Genomic DNA, 14,644 nt, shown 5'->3' on the forward strand with positions numbered 1-14,644 from the left:
ATCACAGGAAACTCCATCCATCATCTGAGAACACCATTATGTGTGCCAAGAGGTTTATTTTTTCATTTGTTACTAGGGAGTATGGCGTCAAGGTTGCTGTTGCTGGGCCATTTTTGGTAGCTTTTGGCAGATTTGAAAAGATAAAATGACTCTCAGAAGTTAAAAGTTACACTGCAAGTTAGAACGGACTTGTATTCATTGTTTTCTCAGTTTCCAATATCAGATTGCTCCATCAATTTTATTCCTTTCCCAGGATGGTTACTACCCGGTCTCTACTTTCCTTGTATGCTGTAAACGATGTATACTGTGGTTAGTGAAATTTTACCCTATTCTCAACACTTGGATAAGACCTAACAGCTCAAAAGTCTCAGTCACAGTATTAAGTTGTAGGTCTGCCAATTTGTTTGTAATGCTTCTAACATAAATGTAGATACACTTAATAAAACACCCAGATAATTTTCTTAGTTTCTGTACTGTGTCCAAAATGAGATCTCACTCCAACTTATGCTGCCACAGCTTGGTCTCGCTTTACTTTTGACAGGTACTTACTTTGTCTTTTGGCTTGACTTAATAAATCCCTAAGTTCCTATGTTACACTGACAGCAATAAGCTTTACAAACAAAGAGATGAATCTCAGTTTTATAAACTGATAGTGAAATCAGTTAATCCAAAGAACTGGTCACCAGAAGGTAATTATCCACTTTACTCCTACTCTTTCAATGTGAGCTTGAAGAACAACATTTCACCTCCCAGCTAAGGATATCACGGCTTGCCTGACTCAATGTTGAAGTCAACAGTTTTAGGTCATTGGCAATTCCGGGTCTTCTTACTTTTCTGATAATTATAGATAATATTCAACAGATTTAGTCAATGGTCTATTTCACTGCTTGGGTCAATGTTTTCTTTGTGCTCTGTCCTAGGCTCAACCATTTTGGCTTTATCTCAAATAATAACAAGGCAGCCTACAGAGAAGAAGTCATCACTTTAACACAGTGGTGTCAAGAAAACAACCTCCCCCTCAATGCCACAAAAACAAAGGAGCTGGTTGTGGACTACAGGAGGAATGGAGACAGGCAACACCTATTGACATCAATGGAACTGAGGTTGAGAAGGTGAACAGCTTGAAGTTCCTCGGCATACGCATCACCAAGGATCTCACATGGTCTGTACATACCAGCTGTGGGTACATCACCTCTTTCACTTCAGGCAGTTGAAGAAGTCTGGTGTGGGTCCCCAAATCCTAAGGACTTTCTACAGGGACACGATTGAGCACATCCAGGTTGGCTGCATCACTGCCTGGTATGGGAACTGCACTTCCCTCTATCGCAGGACTCCGCAGAGAGTGGTGCAGACAGCCCAGCACATATGTAGATGTGAACTTTCCACTATTCAGGACATTTAGAGAGTCCGGTGCATTAAAAGGGCCCAAAGGATTATTGGGGACCTGAGTCACCCCAACCACAAACTGTTCCAGCTTCTACCATCCAGGAAATGGTACCGCATCATTAAAACCAGGACCAACAGGATCTGGGTCAGCTTCTTCCACCAGGCCATCAAACTGATTAATTCACACAGATACAATTGTATTTCTATGCTGTATTGACAGCCCTGTTGCACATATTATATATTATAATTTACTATAAATTGCACATTGCACATTTAGAAGGAGACATAATGTGAAGATTTTTACTCATGTATGTGAAGGATGTAAAAAATAAAGTCAATTCAATTCAGTATTACGAAACACAAAGAACAATTTTCGGTTCTCTACAATTTGATAAAGGAGCACTTAAATTTGGTCCATCAAAGAGATCCCAGTTAGTCTGCTCAGCTGAAACATTTCTGACTGGTGTTAACTACTCTGCTATAAGATGATGAGAGCGGATAGTCAGAGGCTTTTTCCCAGGGCTGAAGTAGTTGCCACAAGAGAACGCACGTTTAAGGTATGGGGAAGTAGGTACAGAGGAGATGTCAGGGGTATGCTTTTTTTACGCAGAGAGTGGTCAGTGCGTGGAATTGGCGTCCAGAAACAATGGTGGGGGCGGATACGATAGAGTCTTTTAAGAGACTTTTGGATAGGTACATGGAGCTTAGAAGAATTAGAGGGCTATGGGTAAGCCTAGTAATTTCTAAGGTGGGGACGTTTGGCACAACTTTGTGTGCCGAGGGGCCTGTATTGTGCTATAGGTTTTCTGCTTCTATGTTTCTATAAGTGATTGAAAATTAACACAGAAACCTTCTCAGTGCAAATTTACTGTATGAAACTATGGCAAGGGCATGAGTGGACTGACTCTGATGTCTATATTCAAATATTTTGTAAGTGCCCATCAAGATGATTTTTTGAGAAAGGTAAAGGCAAGTGGCTAAGAGCCATAGTGAGCTATTTGGGAGTCACCAGGAATTTGTTCTTGACACATAATTAGAATTCTTCGGAAGCTGGAAATTTGAAATAAAACCAGCAAATACTCAACAAGACAGGCAGAATTTATGGAGAGGGAAAGAATGTTTCTATTTTAGATCAGTAACTTCAATCAAAGCTTGTCCTTGTTTCCTTCCTCTTATAGATATGATCTGAGGAGGGAAAGGGAAGACACCATTGTTAATCCAAAAAAAACTGAGGCCTGACAAAATGTCTTCGACATGAAACAATGTTCCCTTGTGCTCTTTTCACAACTGCTCCCTGATCTGTTGAGTGTTTCCAGCAATTTCTGTTTGTTTTCAATCTACTATTCAGAGGGAGAAATATTTTCATCAACAGGTTTGTGAAGATTGGAGCTTGAATGGTCTTCCATCTCTGTGATGAGACGGTCATGTTACATTGAACCAAGGTAGTAAGTGTGTACACAAATTTTTTGCTCTATATTTCCCTAAGTCGTGCATCACATTTGTGACTTCCCTTTTGACAATTTTTTGTGTGCTTGCTTATGGATGAATGGATGAATTGACACACTCCCTAATTAGGGACTGGGGTTTTTTAGCTTCATTATTTGTTGATCTCGTAACATATACTCACCTTATGCTCTTGGCCTGACATTGTCAGTGGGCAGCATTGCATAAATACTCTGAAATAATTTCCAATCAAAGCGAAAGGACAGACTGTAGGAAAAGGAAACAGAGAAAGATAGATGTAGGAGTTGATGTGTTGCCATGCAGGAGCAACAGTGAAATAACTATGATAATACTAAACAGCACTCGGTCAGTGGTGCCTGCTACACTTCCAACCTCATCGTCTTCCCAACAGGATTCACAATCAAAAATAAATGTTTTCCAGAGAGAAACATAATAATGTTTTTTTTTAATATCTGAATTGCACCACTCCAGATATTTTAGCAAGCACATCTCACTGTGGTTTTCTGTTACAGAAACAATCTGTTCTCTACATAGAAAGCACACATTATGATGTCAACTCTCATGCAGTGTGTTGTGGGGAAAATTAGTTCATGCTGATTCATATTGGCTTAGTAGACAGTCAGTCACAACATAAACAACTTCCACAGCTGCATGATTTCACGGGCCACTCACATTTTGCTCAAGTACTGCAGGGTGTTGTGAGACACATGAAAAACCAACTGCTGATTTTGAAACCTACTTCACCGAAACCTCAGGTGAACTTCATTTCATTTCCACACTTGAAACCTTCTCAGTCATGTTTTTCCAATGGCTACTCTGCATGTGCCGCTTAAGTCAGGGTTGGAGATCAAATATCAGCGGCACAGGGACTTGCCCCAGAAACTCAAAGGAGGAAGTTTGCAATGGTTCACATTCTCTAACACAGTCCCCAGCAGGACCCAATTTCACCAAGGTCAAGATTATCTTCACTCTCAACTTTGAGGTTTTTGGATCAAACTTGTAGCAGCAGTTTCATACCACCTCTGACAGATTGTTGCTTACAGCAACTTTAGGGAAGGCGCTGTTGCCCTTCAGTCAAGGAAAAGGGAATTCCTTTCGTTTTCCTTATGTGCAAGATATGGGAGCAAGCCAGCAAGTAGATGCATCAACAACACAGTGCTCTTAAAGTTCAGAAGGTGATAAATGTTTTGGTTTAGGCTTTATTTTTGAATCCAGGATCCTTCACGAGGTGGAGCATTGCCTGAATAGACAAATCATGGTCAATAATGAAGTGAATCCCCACACACTAATGCCAAGTATCCAGGGAGCTTATATGACTTATTCATTCCTAGCCAGTCCACCTTGCCAACCATGTTTCAGTTATTGCAGCACTATTGTCTTCTTCCTTTTGTCCCTAGTCTATACATGCTCCAATGATCATAACTGAGTGTCATTACAATGAAAGCCTTGGGAACACCAGAGGCCTTGTAGAGCATACCACCAGCCTATTCCTAATGTAAGTCACTTAATGTATTTTTTGCAGGCAATCCGAAAGCCTCAATAGAAAGGGTTTCATATTTTGCCATTGCCCATTCTATCCTGCAGAATTCAGCCAAGGGAGAGCTGAACACTTCTGCAAAAGGAAGAAAAAGAGTAAGAGCAGGTACATCCATGTTAGACAGAGAAGGCATCAGAAAATGTGAATCATGGGAATTGTAGGAGAAAAGAGGTCCTCCATGTCAACAAGTGAACATACAGATTGTTGCTGTGGTCATAAGAATGTCCTGTTAAGGACAATCTCTAACTGTCTACAGAATTCTCTGTTCCATGATCAATCATATACATTTCCCAATGTGGAACAAAACAACCATCTGTTCTTCTTTAACAATATCCTATGGCAAGATATCAATAAAACATGATTTCTTCAAGTATCTTGCACACACAAAAGCTATTTGCCTGCAGACAGATTTTAAGGATGAAAACTCAATGTGCAGACATAATCAGTTGTAGAGCATGGAACCAGGCCTTATGCCACTTCAATCTACACCAGATTCAATCTACACTAATCCCATTTTTCCCTCTTATATTCCCATCAAATCCATTTTTCCCCTGTCCTGTTTCTTGTGCACCCCCTAATTTAAGGGCAACTTACAATAGTCAATTAATGTACCAGTTAGTCAGTCCAGGGCCTCCTCTATTGCAGTGATAAGGTCACGTTCAGGTTGGAGGAGCAATATCTTATATTCCGTCTGCAAAGCCTCCAACCTGACGGCATGAACATTGATTTCTTGAATTTCTGGTAATTGCTCCCCCTTAACATTCCCATTTCCCTCTCTCATCTCATCTCTTTTCCTGCCTATCATCTCCTTCTGGTTCTCCTCCCCCTTCCCTTTCTTCCATGGTCTTCTACCCTCTCCTATCAGATTCTCTCTTCTCTCGTCCTTTATCTCTTTCACCTACCTGCTTCCCAGCTCTTTACTTCACCCCCTCCCTCTCCTGGTTTCATCTATCACCTATCGCCTCGTACTTCTTCCTCCCCTGCCCCCACCTTCTAGCTCTAACCTCATCTTTTTTCTCCAGTCCTGCCAGAGGGTCATGACCTGAAACATCTACTGTTTCCCCTTTTCAATAGACGTTGCCTAGTCTGCAGAGATCCACCTGTATTTTAAGTGTGTTGCTTGGATTTCCAGCATCTGCAGATTTTCTCATCAATGGACCAGCCAGCACATTTTTGGCTGCTGTGAGGAGAGCAGAACATCTGAAAGAAAGGCAAGTGTTGTCCAAGGAGAGCATGCAGACTCCGCACAAAGAGCACCAGTGGTCAGGACTGAGCCTGTGTCTCTGGAGATAAGAGGCTAAGCACCAATCACTGCTCTACCGTGCCACCCTAACTTTCATTCATTACTAATGAGCTCCCATCTTAGGAGAAGACCAAGACATGTTTGTAAAAAGATCTTTTTTTATTTTTGAAAGTTTTCTTTTAATCCTTAAATAGTCTAGATAGTGGTTTCAACACAGTTTGCGTAAGATGGCATCAGCATTTACCCATTGTGCTGCCAGCTTTGGACCTGCCAAAGCAAACTGGAAACATTATTCATTACAAGCATTTCATTCTATTTAAGAACCTTTAAGCTGTAAGGCCATAAGACACAGGAGCAGAATTAGGCCATTTGGCCCATCAAGTCTGCTCTGCCATTCCATCATGGCTGATTTATTATCCCCCTCAAGCCATTCTCCTGACTTCTCCCCATCATTTTTGATTCCCTGACTAGTCAAGAATCTATCAATCTCTGCTTTAAATATACTCGATGATTTGGTCTCTACAGTCATCCGTGGCAATGAATTCCACAGATTTACCATCCATTTGCTGAAGAAATTCCTCCTTGTCTCTGTTCTAAATGGACATCCCTCTATTCTGAGGCTGTGCCCTCTGGTCCAATACTCTCACACTACCCATCATGCACTCTATCTAGGCCTTTCAATACTCAATAGGTTTAAATCAAATGCATTAATTCAAGCATCTTGAGGTCAAATCCCTTGACTGATGTCTCTTTTTTTAATTTCCATAGAAACATAATTGGCAGTAAGATATTTCTTTCAAGTGTTTGTTTGAACTATTGCCAAATCCAACAATAATGTACAACCAGCAAATTATTTAGTCAGGCATTGTCTGCTCTGACTACAAAAATCTGCAATAAACAAAAGTGCCACTGAGTTGATAAACTTGTGTGAAGAATGCTTTGCTCTTCTAAATTGCAATTTACATTACTGGTTTTGTTTATAAATGCCACAAAAATCTAACAAAATCAACACCAGGCAAATGAGGCAAAGTTAACCTGTCGTCATCTGGATTCCTTGATAATCTCAACTTCTTCAGGGAAGCTTATAGATATTGAATCAACACTCATTGGCGAACATACACATAGTCATGTAAGAGAAGATGAAGTAGGAAATAAATTTGAAAGGAACTTCTTAAGAGTGAAAGCAGATTCTTTTTGATGTGTTCATCCACAGGATGGTTACACTGCTGGTAGTTGTTTTACATCCCTAACTGTTCATGAATGGGACAGGATAGTTAGAAACATAGAAAACCTACAGCACAATACAAGTCCTTCAGCCCAACAAGTTGTGCCGAACATGTCCCTACCTCAGAAATGACTAGACTTCCCCAGAGCCCTCTGTTTTTCTAAGCTCCATGTACTTATCCAAAAGTGTCTTAAAAGACCCTGTCATATCCACCTCCACCACCATTGCTGGCAGCCCATTCCACGCACTCACCACTCTCTGAGTAAAAAACTTATCCCTGACATCTCCTCTGTACCTACTCCCCAGCAACATAAAACCGTGTCCTCTTGTGGCAACCATTTCAGCCCTGGGAAAAAGCCTCTGACTATCCACACAATCATACCTCTCATCATCTTATATAATTCTATCAGGTCACCTCTCATTCTCTATCGCTCCAAGGAGAAAAGGCCCAGTTCACTCAACTTGTTTCATAAGACATGCTCCCCAGTCCAGACAACATCCTTGTAAATCTCCTCTACACCCTTTCTATGGCTTCCTGTAGTGAGGCAATCAGAACTGAGCACAGTACTCCAAGTGGGGTCTGACCAGGATCCTATATAGCTGCAACATTACCTTTCATTTTTAATTCCATGATTAATGAAGGCCAATACACTGTATGCCTTCTTAACCACAGCATCAACCTGTACAGCTGCTCTGAGCGTCCTATGGTCTCAGACCCCAAGATGCCTCTGATCCTCCACACTGCCATGAGTCTTACCATTAATACTATATTCTGCCATCATATTTAAGCTACCAAAATGAACCATTTTACACTTAACTGAGTTGAACTCCATCTGCCACTTTTCAGCCCAGATTTGCATCCTAGCAATGTCCCTCTGTAACCTCTGACAGCCCTCCACACTATCCACAACACTTCCAATCTTTGTGCCTTTGTGTTATCAACAAACTTACTAACCCATCCCTCTACTTCCTCATCCAGGTCATTTATAAATATCACAAAGAGTAAAGGTCCCAGGACAGATCCCTGAGGCACACCACTGGTCACCAACCTTCATGCAGAATATGACCCGTCTACAACCTCTCTTTGCCTTCTGTGGGCAAGCCAGCTCTGTATCCACAAAACAATGTCCCCTTGAATCCCATGCCTCCTTAAAAGAGAATTGTACTTGTCGAGCCTAGAGTCACAAAGTAGCCAGACTAGGCAAAGCAGATAACCTTTCCTGAAGGAAACGTTCCCTGAAGGATACTAACACAGTACAAGGTCCAATGAACTCTTTTTCTTATGAATGAGTTCAGCAGGTGGAAGATTAACCATCTAATGACATGTTATCTTCTTGACTGTCGACAGATTTTGCAACATTTTGGTTGACTGCAGTAGTGATGAGCACAAAATCTTTGCTCACTTGAGTTTTACCCATTGATCTCTACACAGATTGTCCACTTCTGAATTTGACTTGAATAAGTGATGACATATGGTCACATGATACATATTAAATCTGTGTATTTTACAAAACTTTATGAATTTAGTCTCAAGGCTATGAGGGGAAATAGTCAATTCCCAGTCAAAGTACATTCTGAAGACATCTGCCATGTTACTCCAAATTTGAAATATTGGTTATCCATTATGAAGACAAATCTCTCAGCGACTTCTGAGATAATTTTGTTTCAGCTATGTTTTCATTACCTTAAATTGAGTGAAGGATGTAAATTACAATAAGGGAGAGCACTGTAAAATCCAATATCATATCCCTGATGAGACTAAGTTCATATTCAATCCACCATCAATCATCATCAGTTCTTTAAAGTTGGAAAGTTTTTAATTTACAATAAATTAATATAAAGCAATAAAAATGAAAGTTACTGGATTGCTCTTACCTACTGTTAATTCTCCCTGGTAATTCACTTTCGTATTTGCCTTCCAGCTCACTTTTCTTGTCCTACCACTCCAATTTAATTGTTTTCCCTCTCTGTCCCCTGCAATGGCTTCCAGGCTGATGTAAGTGTTCTCCTTTTCATTTGTAGATTAGTAGCTGCCTTTGACTTGGGGGAAGAGTGGGGTTTGAAGCTGGTGTCCAATTATAATATCTGCCACACGGGAGCAGATTTTGGATCAATTGTCGGACAGTCAGCTGAATGACAATTAATGCTAACACCCTGAAGTAGGACAGCATTCTCATCCTTTCTAATGCCAAAGGAGCTCTTCAGGGTTGGATTTCCTTTCCTTTACTTACCCATTTTGGACTCTTATTTACCAGATAACAAGTGAGTCTTTCAGATAATGAATGCTAGCTGCGGGAGGCCAGTAGCTTTTCTTCAGTTCTCATATGTGTAGGCTGGAGAACTTCAAACCAATGAGTGATTTTCAGGCATCTTTGGTTCCTGTGCGCATTGTAGTTGATACATCGGCTCCTTATAGACAGGCATCTCCTCTTCTGCTCAAAATCAGCAGAAGAGTCAGTGCTCTGTGCTTTACTCTTTCAATAGGTCTTTTTAAAATGTATTTATTTTACAACATCTAAGCAATACTGCAGAATTGGCCCTTCAGATTTTTGCCTGAATTGAGTGGCTCATTTGTAAGCAGTGAGGTTGCCACAAGTCTTATTTGTTGTTATCTGGGGGCAAAGCAACGTAGCAGGACTAATGCTCAAACTTCTTAAAAGATCAATAGTCTAACATATAGATCAAACACCACAGCAACAGAGTCTCAAATGTTGCAAGGGTAACCTCCAATGAGTATGAAATAAGATCACAGCACAGGCATACCTAACAAACTCATTCATCAAAGAAGTTGTGAAGAGTCAATATTCGGCAAGTTTCCCAGTACCAGTTTTTGATTGCTGCAGTTTCCTCACTTTGCTTTCACTGGGAAGCTCCAGGAAGCCCAGGAAGCCACAGCTAAGTTCCAAAAACTGTGTTAAAATCAGTGTAATTAAGTGATGATTACATTGAAATTGACCACTCGAGTTTCCTGAGGGCATTATTTGCAAGAAGCCTAATTTAACAAAATTGAATGCAGAAACTGGTACGGTAGAACCTGTTCCCTGATTTCATTTAAAATTTTTACCTTCACCAAAAAGCAAATAACTACCAAAGATAAAATCCCATATTGAGCCAATTCAGAAACATTTCTTCTTATATTTCTTTAAAGAAGAAAATGATTTATATATAGTAATGACAAATTTCCATTAGATGGTATGGTAATAAAATTAATTGTCAGTTCACAAAGGTGTGCAGAGAATTTCAACCCACAAATACAGTGTTTTACTCATAGTTATTTTGATATACAAATTGAAATAAAAGAACAATTCAAGTTTAAACAATTTGCCATCAAAATTACTTCACTGAGTGTCAACTGACAAAAGTCAAAACGCAACATTTATCTCTGTAAATTTATAACTAATCCCAGGAAAAATCATGCCCTACTGCCGTCATATTTCTTTAAATATTTCGGGTAAATTACTGACCAAAATATTGAGCCAATGAAGTTACCTGCCTTTACTTGATGTTAACGTAAGATTCAAATATATTTCTAATTAAGTTGTCACTGGGAAAAAAAGACAACACAAAAGTATTCTATCCTTGCATTGCATTAACTTCTTGACTCTGACAAAAATAATTAAATATGGAATGTAGAAAGAAAGAAATATTTAACTGTATATAATCCTTATCCATAGTAATTTTAACCATGCGTGAGTATACTTCTTAATCATGATCATAGTGAATTAATAAAGTTAGCTCTGTAATAAAGTTACATAGATAATTTTATTAAAGGTGAATTGCTTTGATGTTAAAACAGTGTTGTGAATTACTCTAACACAATGAAAATCACATATAGATCAAAATCTTCAGTTGCGACTCCTGCTTCTTTTGTGGATAAATAAGACCTGTTGCTTTTTAAAGTAGTGAGGTTGAAGATGTAGAATAGTATTACAGTCAAATTTCATATTTGCAACAACATTTACATTATTGGGTGGGGGTGTTCCTCATTGGGAAAAATTACTAGGGCATAAGAAAATCCAACTGAAAAGTTAGGAAAATTTCCCTTCAGGTTTAGCCAATACACAAGTGCACAATGTTGTCCTTTAGAGCACTGAGCAACTTAGTTTCCAGACTCAATATTAAATTATAGGTTATTCTAGAAATGACCTGATTACTAATATATAAAATGTTGCTCTCTTTAAGTCAGTTCATTATAAACAGCTGCTTTTGATTAACCGTAACTGATGATTTATTTATTGTCTTAAACTATTAGGCTTGAGTCTAAGCTGCAAACAATTAGATTATATACATATACTATATCTCATTAGGACTCTGAGGATACTTAGTATATCACCAAAGACGCTCACAAATTTTTTCAGATGTACCGTGGAGCGCGTATAACTGGTTGCATCACCGTCTGGTATGGAAGGGCCACTGCACAGGATCAGAAAAAGCTGCAGAAAGTTGCAAAATCAGCCAGCTCCATCATAGGCGCTAACCTCCCCAGCATTGAGGACACCTTCAAGAGGTAATACCTCAAAAAGATGTCATATATCATTCAGGACCCCCATCAGCCAGGACATGCCTTCTTCTCATTGCTACCAACAAGGAGGAGCTACAGGAGCCTGAAGGCACATTCTCCGCTGTTTTGTAACTCCAAAAACAAATTGAAAGAAAGGCACAGGAACTAGGAAACTCGTGTCTACTTACGTTTTATTTTATGAGAGAGACACTCACTCCTGATGTGGTGGTGTGATGACATATGCCATTTATGTACTTTTGCGTATAACCCATAATGAATTATGTAAACAACAAAGAATACTTAATCAAACAATGTATTTACAATATTACTCAAATATTACTGAAGTATTAAATACACAGCAACAGCGTTTCAGGAACAGCTACTTCCCTTCCGCCATTGTATCTACAAATGGGGAATGAACCTATGAAAACTACATCCCTATTTTTTACCTCTCTTTTTGCACTACTTATTTAATTTAATGTTTTTATATATATACTTCTTATTGTAATATATAGTTTTATTTATTATTATGCAATGTACTGCTGCCACAATACAACAATATTTCATGACATATGCCAGTGATCTTAAACCTGATTCTGATTCTGACAAATGTATGGACATATAGTAATGTGCTTAACAAACCTAATATAGGTTTGAGTGACTGAACAACACTATTTCTTGTGGAATAATGCTGTAATTGGAAGTGAGCAGCCTGTGAAAACAATTAGTCATTTCTACACAGTTAATTAGAAATGTTTATTATCTTCTGCAGAAAGTATCCTATAAAAGCAGCGTATTTTGGAAATCTCAAAGGAAATTCAACACTAAAATTTAAATCTGTAACACCACTAGCTTTTTTTTTGTTTGCCACTAAAGGATTTCACCTGTGAAAATAAAGCACATTCCTGACATTATTGGTTTAGAAGGTCCACCCTTTTTGGTAAAGGAAATGGTAAAAATAGAAAAATACAGTTCCCATATGCTTTCAGCTATAACCTCCATTCTTGTCCTCTCTTGATATTTGTGAACTCTCAGCTTGAGGATAGCATCAGAGATCAACAGTGCAAAGGTGCAGTAGTCATATTACTTAAAGAAAATGAATATCTTTGAAAGCCAAACTTAGTCAAAGATACTGTTTATGTTTTGTAACTTGTTGCTAAGCTCTTCCACCTCTGTCCTATCATTAGAAGCTGTTATCAGTAAATTAGATTGGTCATAATCACCTTGGAGCAACATTTTCAGAAGAAAACCCTAATTCATAGGCTGTGAGACCATAAACTATAAATAGTAAATACAGTACAATTTCAGAATCTGTGATAAGTGCTTTTAATAGTGTAAATGTTTATCACAAAGATTTTTCCCCTTGAGCCAGTAGATTTGACTTTATTTAATAATATATATTAAAACATTAATATTATCCATGTGAATGCTATTATATTTCATTAATATAAACTCACAGCAACCAACAGAGCTGCTTTCCTTACCAGGGGTTCATCCTATTTATGCTTGAGCTCTGTTTTTGAACTTAATGGAGCTGCAACCAACAGGGAAAATGAATATCTTAACATAATGAGAAAGTTATCATAACAGAATGTCTTGCAGTGAGGTTTAACTACAAGTTTTTTAGGCTTTTTTCATGTGTAGTCTCAGTTCATGTGAAGCTGTCAGCTATTGAGTTTAAGAAGTAGTGAAATTCCAATTAATTTAAAATACCTCGATTTAGAAATGTGCTGAATACAAAATGATAGTTTTTCACTAAGTTCCTTCATATTTCAATACTCAGGAGAGATGAATCTCTGCTACCAGGAGTGCTACTGAGCAGTGAGCAGTTTTATTGAGCTGTGTTTTATTAAGCTGCTGCTTCCAAGATTCCTCTTTATTCTCCAGAGAGAAAGCAGAGCTGAACGTTAAAGCTTGCTGCAAATGCTCAGCATTTCAAGGAATAAACAAGACATGAGAGCAAGTGACAACAATTAACAATGTTTTACTTTTCTTGTCTAGTTTTGTTTCAAGCCTGTAACACTGAATACAGGCTCCATTCTATCCATGTGTCTTCCACGGCATGCTGCAGTGAAGTATTTCTGCACAAACTATATATTTCCTCTGTTCAAGTGAATTGGCACCATGGTGGCAATTCCCTTCTCTATCCTCCAAGGGCTGTTAAGCAGTTGCAGACAAGACGCTTTGAGTTTTCCAGTAGGAGGCTCACTGGGAAACCTCTGTGTTCATTTTAATGATACTTATTGATAGCTCATGTTCTCGCATTGCATCTTTCCCTAAACCATCTCATTTCAGAGCAGTTGGCAACAGCCAGAGCGTGTTTCCAATAGCAACACGGAAATCATTCCTTTCAGATCTCTTTTCTTTCATTGACCATTTTTCTGTACAGCCACTGTTCTTTTTTTCTCTCCCCCTTTGACCTCTCAGGACTCTGAATCCATGCTGCTGCTCGGTAGCTCGAGTACCGGGCAATTCTGGTCCCTTGTGCATCATTATTATTCATTTGGCATCATGGTCAAGGAGATTTCCAATAGTTTAGCTGAAATCCAGCTGACATAATAGTATTATGACATGCTGAAGAAGAAGCGGAACATGATCAATACATGTTGTAGCCAGAATTTTCACCTCAGGGTGAAATTAAAGCTAAATAAAGGCAAGTCACATTGTTCATCATTTTGCCAGAATTAAATTTTGTTAAAAGCATTACCAGTCATTGTCCTTCTTTGCATAGCTGGTGTATAAGCATAAGATAAACAGAAGGAAAAGTGAGAGAAATATTTATGAGCTGTAGGGACCCAAAGACGGATAGAACATTGTAGTAATCCAAATCAAATTTAGGAAAATATTTAAACTGTAACATGAAATGTTATGTTTTTAATTATAACCAGGATGGTACTTTACTTCAGAAGGTAGACCTGAGTAATTCAATTTTCTGTAACAGATTGCATGTTGAAATAAGATTACAGTTAAGGTGGCAATGTCTGCAGCTTAAATCTTTATACTCTGGATATCAGGTCGAGTTCACGCAGCATATTAGTGAGGGAAAACACTCCCAAAATAGCATGAGTACAGTGACCAGCTTAAATGCAATACAAATGACTATAAAAGGATGAAATTTCTTCAGAATGCCAGAAGCATCAGGAATTAAAGTTCCTTTGCAATGCTAATATTGTATTGTTGCAATGAATGAAAAAGGAGTCTCAAAATATTTTGTCATTCAGTGCACCAGCTGTAAAAGTAATTTTCCAGTCAGATTCTAGTGTTAAATATAATAAACTAGAAGGGGTG

This window comes from Hypanus sabinus, chromosome 3 (assembly GCF_030144855.1).
Source record: "Hypanus sabinus isolate sHypSab1 chromosome 3, sHypSab1.hap1, whole genome shotgun sequence".
Classification (NCBI taxonomy): Eukaryota; Metazoa; Chordata; class Chondrichthyes; order Myliobatiformes; family Dasyatidae; genus Hypanus; species Hypanus sabinus.